This window comes from Mustela nigripes, chromosome 9, assembly GCF_022355385.1.
Source record: "Mustela nigripes isolate SB6536 chromosome 9, MUSNIG.SB6536, whole genome shotgun sequence".
Taxonomy (NCBI): domain Eukaryota; kingdom Metazoa; phylum Chordata; class Mammalia; order Carnivora; family Mustelidae; genus Mustela; species Mustela nigripes.
Window position 1 is genome coordinate 80,761,167 of NC_081565.1, and position 25,300 is coordinate 80,786,466.

Consider the following 25,300-nt stretch of genomic DNA (forward strand, 5'->3'; position numbering starts at 1 on the left):
CAGGTCAGGTCTCGATCTCAGGCCATGAGTTCAAGTCCTACATCGGGCTCCATGCTGGGCATGGAGGTCCACTGGAAAAAAAAAAAATTGTCGTCACAACTCCAACATATAAATAGATAAAAAGGGGGGTGCCTGGGTGGCTCAGTCGTTGAGAAGCTGCCTTCGGCTCAGGTCATGATTCCAGGGTCCAGGGATCGAGTCCCATATCGGGCTCCTTGCACAGCAGGAAGCCTGCTTCTCCCTCTCCTACTCCTCCTTCTTGTGTTCCCTCTCTTGCTGTGTCTCTCTGTCAAATAAATAAAATCCTCAAAAACAAACAAAAATAGATTAAAAGGAAGTGGCTCTGATTGGGTGGAGGTATGCGGAGCCCCCTGGCTCAGCTGCCCTTCCCCTCTACCAGGACTCTGAGACAGTTCTTAGTATGGATTGCTAAAGAACACAGTTTTTGGAACGTGGTGTGTGTGACCTTAAGGTCTTTTCCAAAGCTCAGATTCTGGGAGGTAGTAGAGCCGTCCTTCAGACCACCCTGACTGTTGTGTTCACCTTGGGATGCCTCCTTAAACATCTTACATAATCATTTACCACCAGCCCATTGGATCCGGGGTATCTGATGTCCCTGTGAATATGACCAGATTTAGCTATAGGCTGGGGAGCTTTTAGCAACTTCAATCATTTGGAAATAATCTGGGAACCCATGACTAAGCAAAAAATACTTGTGAATATGAAGGAACACAGTTAGTATCTATCCCATACCCTTTATTGCAGAGGCTTACTGTCCGACTGCTGCCAGTGGACATAAAATGGCATACGAATTAGAGCTCCACTAAAATACTTCTTGAAAGAGTGACATACATAGCCCCAAGCTCCGAAGAACAGGTTGAACTAGGCAGTTTCAGAGGTCTTTGCCATTCTATAACAAACTGTCATTCTATTAATAAGCAGGAAGGCAGAAGTTGGGAACTAGGTAGATTTTCTTTAGCATGCTTTGAAGTTCCCCATAAGTACAGATTCCCATGGAAACCAAAGTAGAAGAGAAAAAGGAGATTTAAAATAGTCAATATTTAATTATTTAAATACTCCCTGAAAATGTTTATTTAAATTATGTGTTACAAGTATTAAATATTAGGGGTGCCTGAGTGGTTAAGCCTCTGCCTTTGGCTCAGGCCATGATCCCAGGGTCCTGGGATCGAGTCCTGCATCAGGCTCTCTGCTCAGCAGGGAGCCTACTTCTCCCTCTGCCTCTACCTCTCTCTCTTTGACTTTCATGAATAAATAAATGAAATCCTTAAAAAAATTAAATATTAGAGAAGTATTCCTTTGACTCACTGCCTGTTTGCTGTTTCGTGTTAGACCTTGGGCAGAAAGGCAACATGATAGACAGGACCTGGGCAGTCAGGGGGAGCTTTAGTACAAAGTTGATTTGAGTCTCCGTTTTCCATCTCCTTGTTGTTCAGACCATCACCTCAAGAGTGAACTGTAACAATCTATGGTTGGGGAACATATATTTTGCCATTAATAATACTCTTCATTATCGTCATGAATTGAGTATTAAGTACTTCATACCACATTTCTCAATTAAGTCTTACAATTACATTGTAGTTGTTAATATCCCATCTGACAGGTGAGGAAATTTATGTCCAGAGAGGTGACTTGCCTTACTAGGGACAGCAAAGCATGCTTCTGGCCTCTTAGCAGACTCCAACAGCACTCCTAACCACTTTTTCCACACCAGGAGGTACTCCACAGTTGTTGGGGGCAATACCTGGTCAACAGAAAAATTCGGAAAATGGTAGGTGGAAAGCATTTCAAAACTCCTTGGGCCATCAGTTGGATGAACCTCTCCATTAGTGTTTTTTGTGTTCACCAGGAATCCCTAGACATGTTATCATTATAGATCATTATCATTCCTAATCCTATCATAATCCTATAATCGTATCATATTATGCACAACTTATAGTCACCACAACCACCCTCCTCTAGGACCTCATCTAAATAGTTCTAGGTCATTCCTCTTCCCTTCACCCACTCTCTGATTCTTCTCGCAGCCCTTGGTTCACCCTTCACCTGATCTTCTCTCTCATGGGAAATAGTAATTTGGATAGATAAGGAGGGCTGATGGCCGAAGGGCGAGTTAGACCTATTGGCTCACCAGAGATGGGAGCCCGAGTTCACCCTTGATTATACCCCCAGTTCCTTGCGACTCCAAGTGTGGCATGAGGGTCCGTAGCAGCAGCACCGAGAGCTGGGGAGAAATGTAGACTCTGGGACCCCACCCAAACACACTGGTTCAGATCCCGCATTTTAAAGACAACCCCACCCCCAATGCCTGCGCAGATAGTTTTAGGCATTAAAGATCAAGAAGCAATACCGTTGTCCACAGCTGCAGCCATGCTATAGCGTAGATCATCCCAGAGGCTGTTGACAAGGGGCAAGGGTGGGCAGAAGCTGTGAGGAGAAGACCCAGATCCTGTGGCCCAACTCAAGGCTGTGATACATTGGTGAGAGGAGAAGGCAAGGCTTTCTCAACGGAAATAAGAATCATCTCCGCTTTGGAATCTGCAGACTCTGACACCCGGGGGGTCCAACACCTCTATTACTGTGCAAATGCAATAAAACCACATTTGGTCCAACTTGGAAATTATTATAGACAGTTAAATAAGAGTGGGGTAATCAAGGTCAGGAAAGTCATTTAAGAGAGCTTCACCGAACAAATTTCTTTTCCTAAGTCATGAGTCCTTGAGGGAGGAAAAGAGCTGATGAAACAAAAGGTTTCCTTTTAGAAAAGTAATTCTGTATTGTTTATTTGCTTAATATGTTTTTTGGTTTTGTTGGATTTTTTTTTTTTTAAAAGCCTAACCCTCTTATCTACTGTGGCTTTCATTGGAGCCAATAGGAGTGTGAAAGAATTGACCTCATTTGTAATTTCTTTTCAGCAAATGGTCAAACCTTTGTTTTCTGCTCCATTGTTCTCTAAACTGGTGCATGAAAATAATGCTTGTGCTTCAGGCCTGTGCTTGCGCTATTAACCTCCTGTAATCTCCTGATGTGCATGGTACATCCGTTCTCCACTTGCACATAACCTCAGCTGCTCACTCTCTGGGTCTCCTTCATGGTTCTCCTGGCCCCTTGTTGATGGTTGTCTGAAAATTCATACGGTTATAATTCCATGACTATTTTTTCAGTTAAACTGGGTGGGATCTGTGCAAGCGAGATATCACACGCTGAATTTTTTTTCCTCCCAAAGCAACCTCATATCTTATATGCATGGAAGTGCAGTTGCTGTCTTAAAAACCGGTTCTAAAAGAAAAAATGTCATGCCTCCCTGTGATTACAAATGACTAGACAAAGATAAGATCCAGTGTATTTATATCAGCTTCCAAATATTACAATAAGAAGAAAGAAATACAGTCTGTTACTTGACTTTCAGTGGATAAGTTTTTAAAATATAATGGAAATGCAGACTCTTGGCTTTGTATTTTAAATACTTTACCTTTGGAAAATACTATGATATCATGAGGAATGGACACTGCAGTGCCAAAGGTTAAGGTCTTCTGACAGCGATAAGTACTCTGCAGTATTTGAGTGACTGCATTTCTTATGTGGCATAATATTACATGTTATCACATGGTTGCAGATGCCTTTCTCACTTTACCTCATGTAATAGAGTAAAATGACATACCATCCCTATGTGTGTAAAAGGCCTCGGGCCCCAGAATGGAGGGCACTCATATTTATGGTTTGGTTTTCAGTTTTGACTATTTTAGTCTTAACAGAAAAGCTTATCTAAGAAACCACTTTTCTTTGGACCCACAAAGCTTACGCTTTGTGGGTCCATAAGAATGAAGGAAGATATCATAAAATACTGTAACAGTAGGATGTGGAGTGACTTCAATTTCCTGTTCAGTATGCTAATGGAGGTAATTTAGGTAAATTGCTAATTATTGAAAATGATGAATATATCTAGGGAGGGAGAGAGGGAGAGAAAGGGAGGGAGGAAGACAGGAAGGAGAGACTTAGACAATACAAGCAAGAAAATATAACCCAGTCATAATGCATTCTATAAAATTGATTTCAGCACCAATCAAGTAAGGTGAGGACACCTATCCCATCAAGGACGGTTAGGGAACATGAGCATGGATGGAGGACCTGGCTTGTTGGTCCTGGTGCATCTGGTTGATGGCTTGGGTATTGGGCGTTCAAAAGAAATGGCAGGTGTGGTCCTCTGTTTTGAGGTGTGCACTTAATTGAAGAGATCGGACATCTTATATATGAAGATACTTAAGAATATTGGGGGGACATCTACTTCTGAAAGCATAAAATGTTCTTCCACTGGAAGATTTTTATATGAACTATGGACTTAGGAATCCGTAGGAGCAAAGTACAAAAGAGACCTAGAACAAAGAGGAGGAAAGAAGAAAGGCGTGTGGAGGGAGCGGGGAAGTACGGTTACAGGAAACATTGGGATTGAACTCAGAAGCTCTATTTTGAAAGCATTTAGAAAGAGGGAGCCTACCAGGCAGTGCCTTCTGTCCTTCTGGACCCTGCCTTGGATCACATGCGATTGTTAGCTCCTCTCACAGTCTGGGACCTCCATGCAGGGCCTCTTGGAGTCACGGCAGTGATGGGAGAGGGTCTTCATAGGTCTAGGTTTGCTCTCAGCAAAAACTTCCTGCTGCAAGTTCCCAGTGCTTAGGACTTCGGTCTGAATGTTGAGTTTGGAGCCCAATCCGGAGATTAAAATATGCCGAATATTCCCTGTGCTGTTTAGCTGTCTGTAGAGCATAGCCGGCCGAAGGACCTCACTTTCATCAGGTACCCAGGTGTGTCCCCTGCCCACCTCCACCTTGGAGAGGTGAGGCAGTGGGGGTCCGGGCGGGAAGAAACCAGGAGAAGCAGGGCGTATGCACTTGGCTGGAAGAAGACTGACACAATTAATAGACATTAGAACATGATTCTCTGTCTGGATATTGAGGGTGATTATTTCTCCTTCATTGTGTGCAGCATCCTTTTGAGATCGTTTGGGGAGGGATTTTGTCAGACTGGAGAATTGTGATTAATGAGGGAGGCCTTGCGGAGCCCGTCTGTGTGAATGCATTATCCTCAGTTGCTTTCCCATCTGTGCGCTCAGATCGCTCGGGGCCAGAGCTGTAAGGCCCTCAGAGCTGAGCTGGTCCGTTTGGATGACGAACAAACACACCCAGAGAGAGTGAAGGGCTTACTCTCTGGCTCGCAGGGAGTCAGGGGCAGCACCAAGGTCTCCTGGGTCACAGCTTCCTGTTCCTCTGGCCACACAACACCAGTCCATTCCCCACTCAGCTCAGCATTTCTAAAAATGTCTAAAATGAAAAGATAGGGTTCCCTTCCATGGAGAACTCATCATCTGGGTTGGGGGAGAGAGAGATTGGTAGCACAGCTCATCACTTTTTTAAAAAAGTAAGGCAGGAATGAGCTCAGGCATAGAAACCTAGCAAAGAACATGGCGCCCTCCCAGGAGCCCTGGTGCAATTGGAGTGGAGGCTTCAAGGTCTAGCAGGGGTGAGTCCTAGGAAGAAAGAGGAGAGCCCCGTCCAGAGAAGGGAGCAACACGAGCCTCGCCACTGGTATCCTACCAAACCACTTCCTCATGACCCTCTGCTGAGAAGTGGTATGGTCTCCTTGAATCTAGTAACCTCATTTCTCTTAAAATTCAGGGGGAGGTTGTGGCAGATATTTTGAATTATTCTTTTCTTATTTCATCTAGTGGAAGATTGACCCAAAATGTTTGGCCAGAGAGAAATAGGAAAGACAATCCCAGTGTAAACTACTTGAATCTGATTCCATCATGATCTCAAGTCTTTCTACTCATGATTTCAGCTCTTGTTTGGAAACAACTTGAGTTTTTGATGGACTACAGGATGAGTTTGTGACTTAATGTACTAAAGACTACCCCCATAACCTGGAAGGACTGACTGAAAAGCATGAGGTAAGTGAGCTATGGACAGAAAGCTGTACGCCGAGACCACCCACCCCTTGTTTCTGGTGACTCTGTGCTCCTACTCTGTTCATGACGTACTATACATACCCCTCTGAAGAATGTTCTTCATCCTTGTGAAAGAGAAAGGTGAACTAGGGGGTCATCAGCTCCTTGTTAAATGGAACTATGGAATAAGGAGGTGAAAAGAAGAGCAAAGAGTATGGTGGAAAGCCTTCTATGTTTGGGTCTCACCCCCCACCATTTTGTCTTTTCTCATGAGTGATAAAATCAAGCAACAAGCATTGACTGAACACCTTCTAGGTACAAAGCACTGTGCCGTGTGCTTTGAGGACATAAGAACAAGATGCACTTCTCCTCTCAAGCACCTTATAATTTAGTTCAGGAGACACAAAACACTCTGTGACGGTCTCGTGCCATATAATGTAGAACTCTACTATTTATTTGTTGATTATTATTATTATTATTATTGGCAAGTTGCCTTACCAAATCTGGCTTTCCATTTTCTTCTCTGTAAAATGGGGGTGCTACCTTACAGGGAGGGATGTGGTGAGATTATATGGGATAATCGATGTGAAGTATGTCACATGATGCCCGCTATATAATAAGTACTCAGGGGGTGCCTGGTTGGCCCCGTCATTAAGCATCTGCCTTCCGCTCAGGTCATGGTCCCAGGATCAGGGGATCAAGCCCCACATCGGGCTCCCTACTCAACAGGAAGCCTACTTCTCCTTCTGCCCCTACCCCTGCTTGTGTTCCCTCTCTCATTCTCTCTCTCTCTCTCTGTGTCAAATAAATAAATAAATAAAATCTTTAAAAAAAATAGTACATACCCAGTAAATAGTAGTGGTGTATCATTGTCATTGTGGTGTAGAGGAGTTAAGTTCTGACAACTAAGATCTGATGTCCACACGGACATCCATGCATAGATCTTCAACAGGAACATCAAACCTAACATGTCCAAAAATGGTTACTTTTCTTGTCTCATCATCTAATTAAATAGCATCACCATCTAACCAGTTGCTCAAAGACTTACAAGACATTGATTTGCTCCCTTTTTTCTTCCTTACTTTCTGACCACCTAGCAACTTTTGTCTGCACCACTTCTAAAAAATACAAAGAGTTTACCTACTTCTTTTCCACCTTCATTGCCTCCACTTTGATCCAAGGCACCATCATCTCTTGCCTCAACTACTGGCCTCTGCCTATTACACTTAGACTGCAGGAGCCTTTTGTTCTCCTACTGTGACCTTTCTAGTCCTCCAATATGCCACACCCTTTTCCCCCTCAGAGCTTGAGCACTAGGTATTTGATCTGCTAGAATGTTCTTTCTCCCTCTTCTCTCTTTAGTAGCTTCATTGCTTGCTTGCTTGCTTGCTTGCTTGGCGAAGCAGGTCTCTGCTCAAATGTCTTCCCCACAGAGTCTTCCCTGACATTGTCTGCTGCCTCAGTCCCCACCCAGTACTCCCCACAGCACTCTATTTTGTACCTTCTGGAACACCTCATAGGTGCTATAGAAGAGGAAAAAAGCACCAGAGTATCTCACAGGATGTTTTTAGGCAAGAGCTTGAAAGTGGCTGACATCACTTTTGTGCATATTCCTTTAGCCAGAGTTCAGTCTAATAGACCAACCTGCCTGCAAGGGGAGGCTGAGAAGTGTGCTTTTGTGGTGTGTCCAGGAAAAGGAAGCAACGTGGGGACACGTCATTCACTGCCACAGCTCACATAGCTGAGAATCCAAGTGTGCAGTTTCATCTAGATATTCAATGACACTGTCATCTTTTTGACCTTCTCCATCTCTGGATTCTCTTCCAGTTTGGCCACATGCTCAGAGAGAACCTCTCTCACGGAAGTAAGACGGACACAGAAGCTCCACATCTTGCCACCTACAGTAGTAAATAGTGAGAGTCTTTCCTGGAAGCCTCAGAAGTCTCATTGGGTCACCGTCCCATCACATAACTAATTGTTTTGACCAAGGGAATGTGACCTTAGAGCAATGTGTGTTCTCCATCCCAGGATTTAGAGGATGGGGGGAGGGGACAGCTGAACCATAGGGGATCAAGATTGGGGGTGAGGTAAGATACCGAATGAACTCTGATGAGATGTGGGATGAAAGGATGCCAGTGGCAAAAATGGCACATATCCATGGCAACGGCTTATAGGATTTATTAACCAACACACTACAATTCTAAAGATTCCTCAAATTAGTTTATCTAAGGATCAGTGGGCCAAAAATCGTTTTGAAAAAAGATTTTTCTTTCTAGATACCTCTGGCAGCAATGGCCTGTATCAGAAGCATATTGTCCAGCCTCAACTATTTGCGAAAGTACACAGAAGTTCTTGATGCTTTGATTTGTCTTACTTTAGCCTACATTTTTTGTTGGTGAAGTATAAACCTGAGTGGCTTCATTCCAGTTAAGAGGTAAGTATTTTTAGATGTGAGTTGTAATGGGCAGCAGGGACTCACCTTAAATCACCCCACCTCTGTTGAGGTCACAGAAATTGCAATTATACGCATGATAAGTTTGAAAGAAGACTGAGGAACTGATCTAAGGTAGGAACAAGACCATCAGAGAGGAGGAACTTGTAGTCACACTGTTACTAGGATGCTATGGTGCACACTGAAATCATCTAGGATTATGATGCCAGAGAGGGACTCAGAACCCAAGAAATGAAGCCGAGGGTCACAGAGATTGTTGACTCAATGAAACGATATCAGGTGAGCTTCAAAGCAGAAGGGGTTTTAGGGAATAAGGAGACAATGTGTGGAAGCAGCGTCAAGTAAGGAAGATACCCACTGTTCTTCCTGGTCTTGCTGTGGTAAAAAGGGACAGCCACCATTTCGAAAACCTTAAAGAGGAAGCAATGCACTCATGAAAACATCAAGTTGTGGCTAGAAGAAGAAGATCAAGAAAAATGTTCAGCCAAGAAGTTGACTTTAAGATCTTCTGCCCAGTTTACCATGATAGTAGCTCAGGTATGGGCTGGATCAAGGAAGACCCTTGTGTCAGTCAACCAGAGACCGATTTCTGTTGATGTGCCCTCCATTAAGTTCAGCAGATACTGAGCAAAGCAGACACAATCCCTGTCCTCCATGGGGTTTACAGTCAAGTGGAGGAGATAGACATTAAATAATCAGATAAAAATCTGAATATGAATAGAAACTTTGATAATAGAGATGTGCAAACATTCAGGGCATAATACAGGGAGATCAGATTCTGGGCTGATTCTCCACAGGTAGGGGTAAGAACATTCTCAGTGTCAATCTGGATACAATTGTACAGTGCTCAGTATTAAGTATGGTAATGACCAAACCCTAGAATTATAGTTCTCTCTCTTTTTGGTGGCTATATGTGGGTGGGATGTTGAGTGATGATCCCAAATGCTTGCCTCAGCAGAAATCCTATTGAGCACCCACAATAAGGGTTCAAGAACCCCATGACAGTAGGGGAAATTTCTCGAGCCAGACAGGTCAGTCATCATGGTAGGGTTCCATCAAGAAGCTACAAGACAGTCATATACATGGGTGGACCATCCAGAAACAGACCCAATTTGGAAATGCTGGAAGAGGTTTCCTGCAGGTAGCATCACAAACTGCAGGCCTGTTTAAGACCATATGAGATGAGCAGGAGGAAGGCACATAGTCCCCAGTCCGAGTAGTATTAGTGCTCAGCAGGTGACCAGAATGGGCCTCAGGACAGGAATTAAACTGGGAATCCTGTCACCAGAGGTGGGCCATTGGTTGGGAGCCAAGTCTGATGAACAGGGAGGAAGCCTGCTTGTCAGAGCATTGAGTACAGGTCAGAAATAGTCAAGGGGATCTGGATACTGAACCTCGGATGTCAGACTAGTGCTCCAGAAATCCTGCCACCCTCCAGTCAGAACTGTCGTGGGGACCTGGCTAGGCTGAGCCTGCAGCTGGGGTCAGATGACATCATTGAGACCCATGGAGGTGGCATCAGCCTTGGAACCAAGCCAGGACTAGATCTGTTCTGAAGTGTTCCTCTTCTCTCCAGGTGCTTCAGCCTAGGGCAGCCTGTTGCCCTGGCAGGGATGGAGGAAGGGTCCACACCCCTTCCCTTGTCTCCCAGGCTCTTCTCTCCATCCCTTCTGTGTTCAGTCACAGGGCCCTGACAGGTTTGGGCTCAAGTAGCTGAGTTAGCTGAACTACTAGATGATTATGGTCCAACAACTATTTTAGTCTTTAAATCTTTCCCATCTTTTTTTAGTGTTTTAAGGAGCAGATACTTTTGCAAATGCAAACTTACCAGTTAGACATGGTATTATTACTAGCTCACATGTTATTATGTACTTATCTGTTTACTGGCACCATACAAAAGCGTCCAAGGACAGCGACTTTGTTTTCTTCACTACTGGATTCCCCAGTGACTAGATCCCCAGTGACTAGTGTCAGTCACAGGGAAGAGGCTCAATGAGTGAACAAACGTCAATAAGTGAATAAGAAAGGGGACATTCCATCCTAATGGGCTTGGATAGTTCAGTTCTGTTTATAGACATGTTATATCCAAATAAGATAATTCACAGATTTAAACGCGTTATCAGAGGATTTAATATCATAGACAAATGATGACCAGTTCGTCCTGGACAATAAATGACCATTCCCTTGTTTTCCTGGCTACCCCAAGATTAATTCCAGGTTTTATGTCAATTGAAACTTTGATCCTTTCTTCTTGCTTTCCTACAAGAGACAAAGAAAATGACCTTTGCTTGTTTGTATCTCTAACCAATGACTTCATAGGAAGGATGTTATTTCCTCTTTAAAATGGACCAACGGATCACGGACCCCGTTTGCTAAAATTCACTGTGTTTGTCCTGTGTGCCTGGCGCTATTCTAAACCATTTACATGTATCAGCTCATTTTTATAATAGTTGCATGTGTTGTAGTGATGATGGTGATGGTGATGGTGAGGAAGATGTTGATTACTACCTCCATCTTATATATGGAGAAACTGGGCTACGCAGAGGTTAGTAATTAGCCTGAAGTCACACTGGCAATCAGTAGAGGAGCCAGGAGCGTTCTTAACCACTAGACTGTATAGCCTATAAGATACCTGGAAGGGCTCCTCAGTAAACATGACACAAGTCTTCATTTACTGAGTGAGCAGAGGATAAATAAGACATGCTGACTGCCTCCTAGGCTTCTTGTGAGGATCAGATGAATGAATATATGCTAAGTACTTAAAACAGTATCTTCCACATGGTAAGCTCTCACCGATGTGAGCCATTTTCATCCACCACCACCCTTGAGGAGCTCATGATATTGGAGAGATGACAAACATGGAGATACATGCTTTCTATATACCTTCGTTTTTATCTGGGGTTGACCAATATTTTCTTTCACTGGCAGAAGTTGGGAGAGAAGGGCCAGTGACATTAAATGAAATTTAATTAGCAAATACACGAGAAGGGAGTATGACTCACTCCTGGAGAGAAAGCAAATCTTTGCCATTCTTCCGCTGACCTGACAGAAAAGCATTTTACAAGTGGGAAAAAAATGGCTGACATTTACTCAGTGTTCACCGTGTGCTGGACACTGTGAGTAGATGACGCCCTTGAATCCTCCCAATTATGTAGTATTATCCCCATTGGGAGGATGAAGACGTGGAAGCCTGCAGAGGCATGCGCTTGCCTAGGGTCCCCCAGCTGGCTAGCCACCCCCCAGAGCCAGTGCTCCTAATGATTCTACAACACCGCACATCCCAGTACTCACTGGTGAGAGAAGGTGGGTTTACCGCTATCTAAAGTTTTTATGAAATGCAGGGCATAGTCAGGATGGAAACCCTGGTAATTTTTTTAAACTATGTAATTAGAAATCTCTTTTCAGATGATTTTTTTTCTTTTAAATCTCATTCATTTGCTGGATAATTTTCTTGAGCTAACTCTAATAACACCATTTTAGTATAATTACTTGAGATATAGGAGCTCAAGATAGAATTCTTAAGAACGGTGTCTGATTGATGAAGGGTAATTTTGTAGCACAGTAATAGATTTAAAATAAATTCCAGTTGTCAAAACCATTAACAGCCAAGATTTCTATAGGGGCTGATTGTATGTGCATTTATTCGTTTGCCTCACTCATTCATTCACTATATATATATATATATATATATATATATAGTGAATGAATGAGTATATATATATATATATATATATATATATATATACACACAGAGAGAGAGAGAAGCAACGTAAGCCAGAGAAGAGAGTGACAGGCAGTCTGCCTAAAATGTGCAGAAATACCAAGTTTACATATTCCTTTATCTCTAAGTCTATAGTTCAGTTCGATGGGCGGATCCATCACCATCCCGTTGCATGATTGGCAAGTGTGGAGAGGGACGGGTCCCACCCGTGGTAGAGCTGTGTGAATGTCCTGCAAGCAGGTTGGAAAGTGCCTGTTTTCACTTCTGTGTTGTACACGGGGACATTGATTGAGGGTAAATGTCATGTTAAATGTTCTTACCAAAACTAATCCCCTGCCCAACAAAAAGACTTTTTTGTTTGGACCCCTGCAGTATCTAAAAGGGGGAGCTTAGCTATTAAAGGGCCTTCCACAGATGCTTTATCTTTCTTTGTATCTGACCCTTTACTTCAGAAGACAAATTGTGGCTCTCCTTGATCTGTTAGGTGCTAGGCTTAGATGCCTGTGGGCACTTAGAATAGGTGCATCTGTTGGTGAAAAATGTAGCCTCTCCTCTCCCTCTTAAGTGAATCACTTGAACATCCCTAACGGAAGGGCCTCAGGCCTTTCCTAAGAGTCACATGGAGCCATGGCACATTTTATCTATTTGCAAAAAGCTACTGTGTCCTCAAGAAGATACCTAATACATTGGTCCTCAAGCCGAGACTCCTGTTACCAACCGCCTGGCCCATACTGGGCTGCCGGCCCCCGTTGCCCAGGTCACCTTCAACGCCCTCACGACATTTCTGAGAGAGAAGCCAGGCCCTTGTCTTCACCTTCGGATTACCCTCAAGGAAACTGAGGCTCAGTGGTTGAGGTGACTGGATCAGATTGTGCAGCCGGGAAGGAAGAAGTGGGGTTCGCCTTCATGTCTGCTGCCCCCCAGGGTCCTCTCTGTGGGGACTACTAATACCCTAGGGGATGGCCAGCAGGAGGAGATGCAAGAGTCTTTCTCTGTTCATTAAATATTTACCGGGTGCCTACCATGTGACAGAAACTAGTCTACCTTTTGTCCTAAAACCAGATTTCACAAGGCAAAAACAAGACAGTCCTTAAAGTGTGGGAGTTTCATGTGGGTGGGTCCCTCTCCACCACACACACCTGAAGACAGTCTCTTGGCCCAACAGCATAACTTGCCCCCTTGCATTGTGTAGCCTCTTGGAAGCAGTCAGGACTCTTTGTGTCTTTCCTTCCCACAGAGACGTGTGGTGAGCTAAGCTTCTGGACGCACTAAGGTAAATGTCAAGGATGTTTTCTCAGTGAATCTTACTGGCTGGTCTTATTTTTACTTGCAGCAGAAATAATAGCTCTGGCCATGCGAACGTATAATCCTGAGGTGAGGAAATTGCAGGGCAGGGCGACGGGAAAAATGCATTTTGACACTCTTCCTTTGACTGATACCATTTATGTGGCCTCTGGCGAGCCTGAATTTGATGCAGGTCAGATGTCCCAGGAAATTATAATACCAGAAAAAAGGTGCCCGGAAATGATGCTGTGCGGGGGGGGGAGGGGGTGGATTTCAGTGGCGCCGTTGACTGGGGCCATCTTTGATCCCTGTCACCTGCTGCTCAGGACGTGGGTGACTATCAGTTATAAAAGCTCTCAGAGGCTCAGAGAAGCATGCCAGAGAGGGATCCAGGTCAGGATATCCATTCAGCATCTGGAAAAGCAATTGAGCTATTCAACGTAGGGACAACTAGTCAGCTCCTAATGGATCTTCGTTTTACTTAATTTTGGGAACAAGACCCATAAAGCTGCCCAGGCGACACTGCCAGGGATCCATGGGTGGATATAGTGGGAGCTGGAGGTGCCTCATGTAGCCCCAGGATTCTGTCATCGCCACTACTGGGCATCACGTGCAATACCATTCGGTGGAGCGAAAAGCATTTCATGCTCTTGGTTTTTCAGAAGAGGCCTGTCAGCAGGTTTTCTAGGGCAAAAAAAATACCTTGTGCCATAGTCACACCTTGTGCCCTTCATTAAGGGCCCTATCCAATGTCATCCCGCTGCAAAGAGGAATCCAGGGCTTTGCTAGAATAATAGGATACGAATCACTACCAGTAGGACTCATTACTGCAGACAAGGAGGGTTGAGCGGAGCTTCCTTTACGCTTCATGCGAAGTCTGTCTCCTTTTCTCCATATCGGTTCTCTGTCCTGAGGTCGGGCCCAGTGAAGAAAAGGTTGTCCTTTGGTGCTCTGATCAGAATGAAGGTTTCTAGGACTTCACTCAAAGCAAAATAATATTTGTTGTGCAAACACTCAGTGCTAGGCATTGTGCTAGAAACTTCCCCAGTATATGCCCTTGGCAGACATTTCTAATTGACAAGTACATTCATCCATTCAGCCTGGATTCAGGCTCAGATCCTCCGTAAAGGAGCATCAAGGGTGGCTCAGTGGGTGAAGCATCTGCCTTCAGCTCAGGTCATGATCCCAGGGTCCTGGGATGGAGCCCGGCGTCAGGCTCCCTGCTGACAGAGAGCCTGCTTCACCTTCTCCCGCTGCCTGCCTTTCCCCTTGCTTATGCGTGCACATGCTCTCTTGCTCTCTCTCTCTCTCTCTCTGTCAAATAAACAAATAAAATACATTTTTAAATTACAAAAAAAAATCCTCAGGAAAGGGCTCTTGGCAGCCATATTTGATCAGTGGGGTTTGTCCCACATGCCTGTGCCATCCAGGTATTTTTAAATGATTTCTTCAAAGACAGAGACCATGGCTTCCCGTCTCCTCACGGATGCTTCGCTGTGTTCACTGCCCAGTAAAGAGTAAAGATCCTCTGTTAAATTAGGGCTTGCGTTTTGAGAATGGCACCCACAAGCAGATGTGGTTATTTTTTTTTAAGGAAGTGGAGAAAAAAATCCATCTGGGGCTGCAGATAGCCCCAGCTCTGGGTCAGAGGCTGCCTGATACAGTGCAGGGTGCACGCTGTAAAAACCGCACTGTGGCTAATTAGCTTTTGAGAAATGGGATAGAACCGGGAAGAATCAAACTAGATCTACGACCAAACTGGCTTTTCTCTGTTTTCTCTCCTTCCCTCTCTCCTCCCCCACCGTCTCAGCTACCTCTCTTTTTGCGTCTTCTCACAGTGATGATGTATTTAATCGAGATCAACAACTTTTCTTTGAATACCGTGATAGGCTTGATAAGACATTTAGCAATATCGGTTTAAAAGTCAGACTGCCAGCTTTAGCCCTCCCTTTCTTCCCTGACAAGCTGTGGAGCCTTGGCCAAATTGATTTCTCAAAACAGTACAATGGCAGCAGCAACCCAGAGCTAATACCAGCCTCACTACGTTGTGAGGACGGAAAGTGATTTCACCATTAGGTAGATGAATATAAAATACAGCCCCTGTTTATACTCTGATTGAGGAATTACATTGGCAAAATGGGAATGAAACAAAAAGGCAGATATTCCCCTATGGTTGGAGACACCATGAAGCAAACTGCTTACACGGGAGCCTGTCATCTGGGGAACATGGTGTCCCTCACGTGTCCTCTGTCAGTGACGATCCAGACCTGCTCAGCATTTAGTACCATCCCTAGAAACACTACTGCCCTGGGTGGAACCCGGTGGTGCTCTCCGTACGGCATAGCTTATGCTCTGCTCACATTGGTCCCTGCATGATAGGTGGGGGGCGGGGGGGCACCATATCATGCTTCACATTAACAAACACTGAATGTTCTTGGCGATGCTTGGGATTTTTTTTTTTTTTTTAAGATCTATTTACTTGAGAGAAAGGGAGCATGAGCTCCCTTTAGGTAGGGGCAGACAGAGAGAGAGAGAGAGAATCTTAAGGAGACTCCCTGCTGAGCACAGAGCCCAATGAGGTGCTTAGTCCCATGACCCTGAGATCATGACCTGAGCCAAAAATCCAGAGTCAGATGTTTAATCAACTGAGCCACCCAGCTGCCCCTAGCTGTACCTTTTTATCTACAAAAATCTCATTGAAACGTCTGTAGGAACTAGAACTCAGCTATTTCTGGAACTCTGTTCCCTAATCCTCTTTTGCCCATTGAAAGAATGTCTTTCTATAAAGCGGTTTTTGTCACCTCCAGTTTTCTCATTGATTCATTGATGCCTCAATTCATCCATCCCTCCTTCCTTCTTTCCTTCCTTCCACCCATCCATTCAACAACCATTTAGTGCCTAATATGTGTTAACATGGTGGCAAGCGCCGCGTGTACCAATGGACACAAAAACACAGACTCTGTGCTCATGGAGCAGTATCATTGTTGCGACGTTCTGATAAAACTGCATTTGTTAACATACAGACATCCTCGACAACGGACACACTGCATTGCTGAGCTGGGCTCTGAAGCCTGGGCAGGGAAAGAACAGAGGAGGTCCCAGTCATGGCCAGGGGGGTAGGGGGTTCCCTGCTCCCATAAAATCCACCATGTCTTCCTTGGTTGGCCTCTCTTCTGCATAATAATATTCCCAGTTGTAGACAACTGATTTCTCAATCTTGGTAAAGTGTGAATAGTAAAATGATTTTTATCATTGTAATAAAATTAAATGAAAAAAATTTTAGTAAAATAAATTTTTAGTAACTTTGTGACTTCTAAAAATTTAAAACATATGAACTAAGTACAATCAATGGGCTTACTCTCAACACCTCGTGGCCCCTTCTATCCAGAACTGCTGGGTGAAATTTAAAGAAAGGAGAAATCAATAAAAGTGAGAAGACTTCCAGAACCTCAGGCAAGGGATGGTCTGCAAATCAAGCCTCAAAAGATGATTAAAAAATCTTGATGCTAGATACCCCAGGCTTCCACACATAATCAGCACATTCCCACAAAGGAAACCACCGTGCAGCCAGGTATGCTTGGGTTTGAAGCCGTAGGGTCTTCAAGGATCTAGGAAAGGCTCTGGTGTTTGGATTCTGTGTTCCTGGTGTATGGGCCAGGCTTCTTGCTTCTCAGGCCATGTTGGGCTTTGCCAGCGGCTCCCCTGACGCTGCAGCTGGGATGCTCTGATTTTGCTTGGTTGATTTAATTTCTCACTCTAGAGGAACAGAGTGCAATCAGTGTTTTCTAATTTGCCTCTAGACTCCTTTAACAGTTAGCTTCAGACTGCAAATCTGAGGCACTTCACTTTAGATCAGCTACAAGGTACAGGAGAGAGTGCTTACAGAGTCACATGGGACAGAAGGATTTCTCGCACTGGGCCAGTTCTGCCGATTGCCTAGGTAGCTGCCGTCCTGGGGGTGTCATGGTGGAGAAGTCCAGAGACGTGGATTCCAACTGTGTGACCTCGGGCAGCTCTCTCTCCCCTCTAGGACCTTATTTTTCCTCATCTGAAATATAAAGCGCTTAAATCAAAGTTTCCTCTACTGTGATTAGTTAGATCATTATAAGTGACTAAAAGATGAGCCTTCTTTAGTTACTAGTCAGGTATTTTCATGGTCGATTCCATTTATGGGAAGTGATACCAGGTTTTCACAACAATGATCATTGTTTCTTTCATTTTATTTGAGTGACATTTTCCTGGTATAGTTTCTTCACTCTTAAGTTGAGCATGACTCCTTAGCCACCTCGTCCCTGTGGTCCTGAATTGTAAACCCTACAATCTCCTTTCCAGAGCCTTTGCCCTTGGTCTTTCATTTCATAACAGTGAGGGAACCTCTTCATATTGTGTGTGGGCTGTGCTGGAGTGAGCCCTCACTGGAAAACCACTCAAGTGTTTTAATGTGGGGTGGGTCCAGCACAGGGCTTCCCAACCATCACTCAGTCCCAAGCTGCCTTCGCAGCTGCTGCCATGTCTGTGTCCCATAGTCGACTAATAATCATTTGATATTTTCTTCAGACTGACTGGGTTTATTTTTCACTCAAGTAAAGTTTTTTGTGAAGTTCTTTTTTTTTTTTTTAAGATTTTATTTATTTATTTGACAGACAGATCACAAGTAGGCAGAGAGGCAGGCAGAGAGAGTGGGGGAAGCAGGCTCTGCTGAGCAGAGAGCCCCATGAGGGGCTCGATCCCAGGACCCCGAGATCACAACCTGAGCCGAAGGCAGCGGCTTAACCCACTGAGCCCCCCAGGTGCCCCTATTTGTGAAGTTCTTAAAAATATTTTTCAGAGTTACCTAAAATAGGAGTAAAACCAGTACCTCAAATATTGGGAATTAATCATGACCCTTTACACTGTTTAAACTTCAGTTCCCTAGGACTTCATAGGATTTCTTTTTGCCAGAGTTTCAATAAGAGATCATTACATTGGTTTGTTTTGTGACAGGTTATCTACATAGTTAGAGGCTCTTAAATTTTTTTTTTGTTTTGTTTTTTATTCTGGTTCTACTCTCCTGACGAAATTGGAAGAAAGGAAAAATTAAGGTTGGGGAGACAATCTCTATATTACAGCTTTGTAATGATTTATAAACATTAACCAGCTTGGAAATTTTCTAGAACTTAGTAGCAGAAAACAAAAAATATCAATTTAAAAATGGGCAAAGGACTTGAATAAACATTTTTTAAGAAAGACATACACATTGGCCAACAGGTATATGAAACGGTGTCCAACACCATTTTGAGTGACTGATCATCAAGGAAGTACAAATCCAAATCACAGTAAGATTTCACCTCACCCTTGTTAGAAGGACTATTATTTAAAAGAGAGAGAGAAAGAGAAATTAAGGGCTGGCAGGGTTGTGGAAAAGAGAGAACGCTTGTGCACTGTTGGTGAGTGCATATTGGTGAAGCCATTGTGGAAACAGTATGGATATTCCTCAAAAAATTCAAAGTATAACTACTGTATTGTCCAGCATTCCCACTTCTGGGTATATATATATATCTGAAGGAAATGAAATAACTGTCTTGAAGAGATATCTGTACCCCCATGTTCATTCCAGAATTAGTCACAATAACCAAGACATGGCAACAACCTAAATGTCCATTGGTGGATAATTGGATCAAAAAAGCTATGTGTCTATATACAACGTATATATATATAGTGACTCACACAAAAACACACAGACATTGGAATATTATTCAACCATTAAAAAGAAGGAAATCCTGCCATTTGTGACATGGATGGACCTTGAAGACATTATGCTAAGCAAAGTAAAAAAATTTTTGATTTTTCAGATCAAAAAAGAAAAATACTGTATAATCTCACTTATAGGTGAGATCATAAAAAAAGCTGAACCCATATAAATGAAGAGTAGAATGGTGGTTGCTCAAGGCTGAGGACTGGGGGAAATGGGGAAATGTAGGTCAAAGGGTATAAATGTCCAGTTGTGAGTAAGTTCCGAGGATCTAATGTATGAATGGCGATGATAGTTTACACTACGGTGTTGTCTGCTTGAAAGTTGTTGTGCAAATGGAGTACCAATGTTCTCCTCATAATAACAGCAAGCAGAAATTGTAATTAGGTGATGGGTGTTAACTAACCTTATTGTGGTAAACATTTCCCACTATGTGCATGTATCAATTCATCCCATTGTATGCCTTTTAACTAAAACAACATTATATATCAATTCAATCTCAGTAAAGGCGGGTGGGGAATTTTTCTGGGAGCTTTTAAACTCCAGATCCCTGTGCCCGTTCAATAAGTAGCAGTGGCCCCAGATGACCCTCAGACAGGTCCAGGGAATAAACCACATTTTGAAGTTCTCCACCTGCATGGAAAAGTCCCTTTTTAAAGACATTCGGTGGGGGAGGGGGAGATTTTTGTTTTATTAATAATACGTTTACTTGGGAATACATAAATAAGTATATAAGCACATACAGAAGTATATAAGCAAAACAGACATTGCTGGTACTTTTTAGGAGAAAAAGTTTGAATGTCACCAATTCCATATTACCTTATAAGGTTTGAAAGAAAGTGTCATAAGTGGGGTCAGGGGAAAGGAAATGTCACTGGATATAAACGCAACACTCAGTGGTGTTTCTGAGCCATTGCATGGAGTTGTGGGAACTCCAGATTCACAGTTACCTCTCTGGCCTCTCTGGGCCAAAGCTATAGAACTGAGGGTTTCTTCCCTTTCCCCTGACCTCGTGGCAGAGGTGGCTCTCCAGGTGTAATGGTATGGCATCAGAGCCCCAGCTTGGCATCTTTGAAATCAGCAGAAACAACAAAATTCTTCAGCAAGAAGGCATTTTTCAGGGCAGACATTAATCTGAGCAATTGAGCTGATTTGTGGAGGCGACAGCCATCAACATGTAGAGTGGAGCCTGGGATTTCAAGACACAAAGCCCTTCACTTTGGCGATCAAAGTCTTTAAGATGTTCAAAGTCAACAGTTCTACACTTTAAATTTTATTTTCTTTAAAAAAAAACAAGATTGATGTACTAGGATGTTCCCTATAAATTATTTATAGTACCTCTCCCTCTCCCCAACCAAAAGGGGACTATAATAAAGAATCAATAGATTATACATAGAACATTTTATATAACAAAATACTGCATTACTGCTAAAATCGCATTTTTGAAGATAAATGATGTGGCAAAAAACCATTCAGGCAACCACCTTCTTGAGTGTCTACCATGTGTCAGACCCTGTGCTGAATGCTTAGGATGGACATGACAGCTCTGACCTTGATGAGCTTTCGGTCCAGTGGAAGAAAGAGAGGAGTAAACAGGCAAACACAATGCAGCAAATGCTCAGAATGGGGCACTTCCTATGGGCTCTGGGCCTCCTTTCCAAAGAGGGGAAACTGACCCAGACAAGAGGTCCTGAAAGATCACAAGAGCATAGACACTTGAACCAGTGGATGGGACTTGGCCCTAGTGAAGACCAAGTGAAGGGGCTTTCTAGAATGACAGTGGATGCTGGGGGCTGGTAGTTGGGAGCTGGGAAGGATGCCTTCCAGCTAGAGCTCAGGTGGCTGGAGAAGGAGTGGGAGGGGAGAGATGGTCAAACAGCAGTATGTCTCCTGGTGTCCAGTGTCCAGGAGCTCAGTACCCATATCCCATTTTGTGTCATCCCGTGACCATGCTAGAAAGAGACTGGGCAGGCTTCTGACCAGAAATGTCCAGCTCCAATGCCTCTGCTCCCAGCTCTGCCCTGAGCTGGATCAGGGGGCAGAGGTCCGATCATTTTCCTCATTTCTCACGTAAAGCAGTTCGGACATGGAGCCATGCAGAGTTATAATAACCAAAAACGGAAAAGGCCTCTGCCTCCCCCCAAAAGAGAATTCAATAAAAAAGTTATGTCCATTAAATGGCATATTGTGCAAGCATTAAGATGATAGATATAGAAACTAGAAGCATGGGAAATTTTTAATGTAATAGATCTTTTTTCCAATGTAAAATGAAAAGGGTTCATTGTAGAAATTTGGACAATTTCAGAAAGATGAGTAAAGTAATCCTACCATCCACAAATAACTAGCATTAATATTTTGGTATAGTTATTTCCATGTGTATGTGTGTGTATGTATACACACAAAAATTAGGCTTGTAAATTATATAGTTTTTTGTCTTGTATTTATTACTTGACATTCTACTAAACACATTTTCCCTTGCATGCCATTACGTATTCTCAGAAAGTGTACATTTTAATGCCAGTGTAATCCATTTTATAGACAAGCATTTAAATGAATAAAACACAACACAAAATTGTACAGACTTTGTGGTTACAGCTTTATAAAATTGGCATAAGAAACACATTAATAATGCCAGGGTTAGGGACAGTTTTTCTCTAATGTGGTTATGTCCATGACTTTGCTCTTTAAAAATTTTCAACCATTGGTGTTAATTCATTCAATGATGAAAATTGTTTCATCATTTTACAACCAACAGAATTACCAGTGAAGACCCAGTTGTGCTCCTGCTTGACATCCAATCATGAGTTTGAGTTTGGAGAAAATGCAGTGACCAAGTAAGAGGGGAATCTAGCCATCAGTGATGCCATCTCATAGCGCCCACCATCCTGCCGGAGAGCTGGAGAATTGTTTTGTCAATGTAAAAAGTCATAAAAACCAGGAGGGACTTGTTTTATGAGGCTGATATTGTTTCATGTTGATTTATTAAGCCTAATGCTTTTTTCTTTAGAACAGAGTCACAAACAAGCCAAGAGGGAAAATTGAGATTCTAATCAGAGAGGCTTTGGTGATTCATGGCTCTGAGAGTGGAGTGTCATTTAGCTTATAGTCTGCTAAAGGTTTGTCTGCGGCATCTCCATCATGATGTGGGGAGAGAAATATGAAAGCCCGCCTTTGCCAGCGAGGCCGTAATTCATTAGTTGGGTGAGGGGTGCTGGGGAAAGGGGTGGGGGTTGCTCTAGCAAAACAGATCCAAAAATTCCTTGAAAGAGCTACATAACTGGCAGAAAGCAGGGGTTTTTTCCTACTCCAAAAGAATTTACTTAGCCCCCTTTTAGGGAACCCTTCTGTCATGTATGTTTATAAAGCCCTAGATGTTAGGAAAACAGAGCTACTTAGAGGAAACCATAATATCTTTGGGAAGTCACTTTGAATCCTAGATAGGATAGATTATGAAATTATACACTGTTTTAAACATAATCCTATATGACCCTGAGGAAGCTTCACCTGATACCATGAAAGTCATTTATTTGCCAGGCCCTAGCCCCGGCTCCCCGCAGCAGTCCCTAATCCGTCTCCTCCCCTCACAGCCATGCACTCGGCTCCAGAATGACAGTGTGCTGAGCCCCCTGAATGCCATTGGATGCCACAGGGTCTTTTCACGGCCACACGCTTCCTCCCACCCCAACACTACATCTGGGGAACATTCTTCCTCCTTCAGAGCCCGAGAAAATAGCCTCTTTTCCCAGGATACCTTCCTCTAACAGCCCTAAATAATGAGTCCTCTTCATTTTCTCTGGGCTGTTTTGGCATGACCCTGTCATTCATTCATTGTACATCTCTCCATCCCAAGCCATCAAGGGCTGGGTCTCACTGTTTCCTTACCGCCTGGCACATGGTAGGCACACAGTACATTCCTACTAGGGTGAGTGCTTCCATTTCATCGCACAAGGTTCTCTTATTAAAGTGCACTTAGGAGCCTTATGTCCTAAAGCCTGGGCAGGCTCGATTGGGTCCAAGTGACGCCTGCCCCGCCCCCTTCTTGCTAGAAGAAGAGGCGATGACCTCAGGGCCTTCTCAAGCTTCTCAGAATGCTTATTAATATTTTCTGAATCCCCAGCTTAGAATACACTGGAACCTCTCCCTCAAGTCTGACCTACCCTCCGAGGGAATAGGAATTCAGTGAGGGAGACTCACGCACGTGAAGATTGCTTACCTGACAATTTGATTTAATCATTTCTGGAGCTTGGTTCAGGCTGCTCTTACCTGCCTGGAAAGAAAAAAAGAAAAAGGCTCTGGTAGGTTTCTTGGCCACTTTGACTCTATATCATCCCAGAAGAAACCAGCGTAATTGTTGTTTTTCTCCATTTTAAGCCTGGCATTCGCCTCTACAGCAGGGTTTTATTTTTATTTTAAGTCTTACAGAGAAAGCTCTCTGTTTCTTCATATTCGTAGAAATTTTTAGCATTGCTTCAATCACCCTCAGGAATCACAGGAATCTATGTAAAGACTAATGTTTTTCCAGGGTTTCTCAGCCTCGGCACTGTTGGCACTTTGGGCTGGATCACTCTGTGTGTGGAAGGCTGTCCTGGGCATTGTGGGAGGTTCAGTGACACCCGTGAACTCTATCCCCCACCCCAGAGGCTAGTAACAGCCCAACACACACTTGTGATCATCGACAATGTCCCCAGATACTGAAACATAGAATAGAGGGAGAAGGACAAAATCATTCCCAGTTAGGAGCCAGATACACACACACACACACACACACACACACACTATAATATATAGAAACATATACAGGTAACACTTTTTCCTGAAATCTCCTTCATATAGCCTTGATGCCTGGCCTATTCTGCTTGCTACATGCCGCATGCCAGACTGTCTCCTAAACCCCGTACCCATGCTGTTTCATTTAGCCCTTACCATAATTTGATCATGCAGGCATCTGGGAGGAAACAGGGCTACGACATTGCACACACGCAGCTCTAGGGAGGCAGAGCTCACTCCTGACCACTGTACTGTCTTATCTTCTGAGGGATTGGTGCATCGGCTTACCAGGATCCCCCTAGGACTACACCATGAACCATTGAGATAAGTGACTTGTACATTTTTGCTATGATCTCTTCCATGGCGGGTAGAAAATGAGAGAGGCTGGAGGAAAGGAGAATATACTTAGAATTCTCGTGGATGTGATCAGAAACGTGGTTGGGGAGGGCCCCTCCTTTGTCTCCTAGCTACATGTGATCTAATGCATGTATTCTGATTGTGTTTTTTATATTAATTCAAAGGAAGATATAATTGTTTTTTTCAACTCTGAATAACCCATTAATCCAAAATGCCTAGATTATCTGTCCCCAAATTTAAATTTTAAATTTTTAAATGAGCGAGTGATTCCCCCCAAACCTAGGACCTTCTATGAGCTTTTCTCCTGTTTTCTCCTTTTGTGGAAGTGTTATCACAGGCTGACTCTGATCAGAGGCTTTGAGAAATGAGAACTTTCACTTAGGGCATGTGAGACATTCCCAGGGAATCCCAGGGACTCCCACTGCTCTCCTGTAAGTAGAAAACATTTCCCCGTCACCTCCCACCTGGACAGCTGGGTTGCCCACCCCATGGGGAGAGTGGGGTTGTCCTGGCGTGTCGTTCTGTAACTTAGTGTGGTGGGTAAGCTTTTTTGGCAGAAGGTATAAATCTTTTGGGGGACAGGGGGAGGGGTTTTCTGATGAAGATGAAGTCTGAAAAGGAGAAGGAGGCATAGCCGGGGCAGGCCAGCCCTTCCCAGGATTCTCAACACAAGCCCAACAGTCTCCATTAATGCTCCTGCCTCTTCCCAGCTGAGGAAGGCAGCACTTTCTCCAGAACATGGGATCCTGGGATGGAGGAGGAGCCGAAGGTGGAGGGTCAGCGGTGGGGCAGTCCCCCACCCAGGACGTCCGGGACCAGGGTGTCTTTTTGAAAAAGCCTCACAGCTCATTCCGACAGGCCTACCTGTTAGGAATTTCTGCATTCATCAGACAGACACCAGAGGATGTGGACCAAACCCAAGGTTCCAAGTTAATGAGAAATATTGAAAACTCAAAGATTAACAGTTTGAATTAAGTGAATGACTACATGTCGGGTGCCCGTGGGACTGGCAGGAATTTCCTTAGTGTG

The 25,300-nt window shown here is 43.8% G+C and overlaps 1 protein-coding gene and 1 long non-coding RNA gene across 6 annotated transcripts in view; one reads left to right on the plus strand and one right to left on the minus strand.

The window, feature by feature from the left end:
• The window catches only part of APBA1 (amyloid beta precursor protein binding family A member 1), a 194,177-nt gene that overhangs the window by 57,535 nt on the left and 111,342 nt on the right, over nt 1-25,300 (plus strand). The gene's annotated exons all lie outside the window — the stretch shown is intronic.
• Nucleotides 21,581-24,266, minus strand: LOC132024829 (uncharacterized). The gene is made up of 3 exons (XR_009406320.1): nt 24,071-24,266; nt 23,361-23,414; nt 21,581-22,043 (listed from the first exon to the last, which is right to left on the minus strand). It is a non-coding gene; the product is annotated as an uncharacterized LOC132024829 (long non-coding RNA).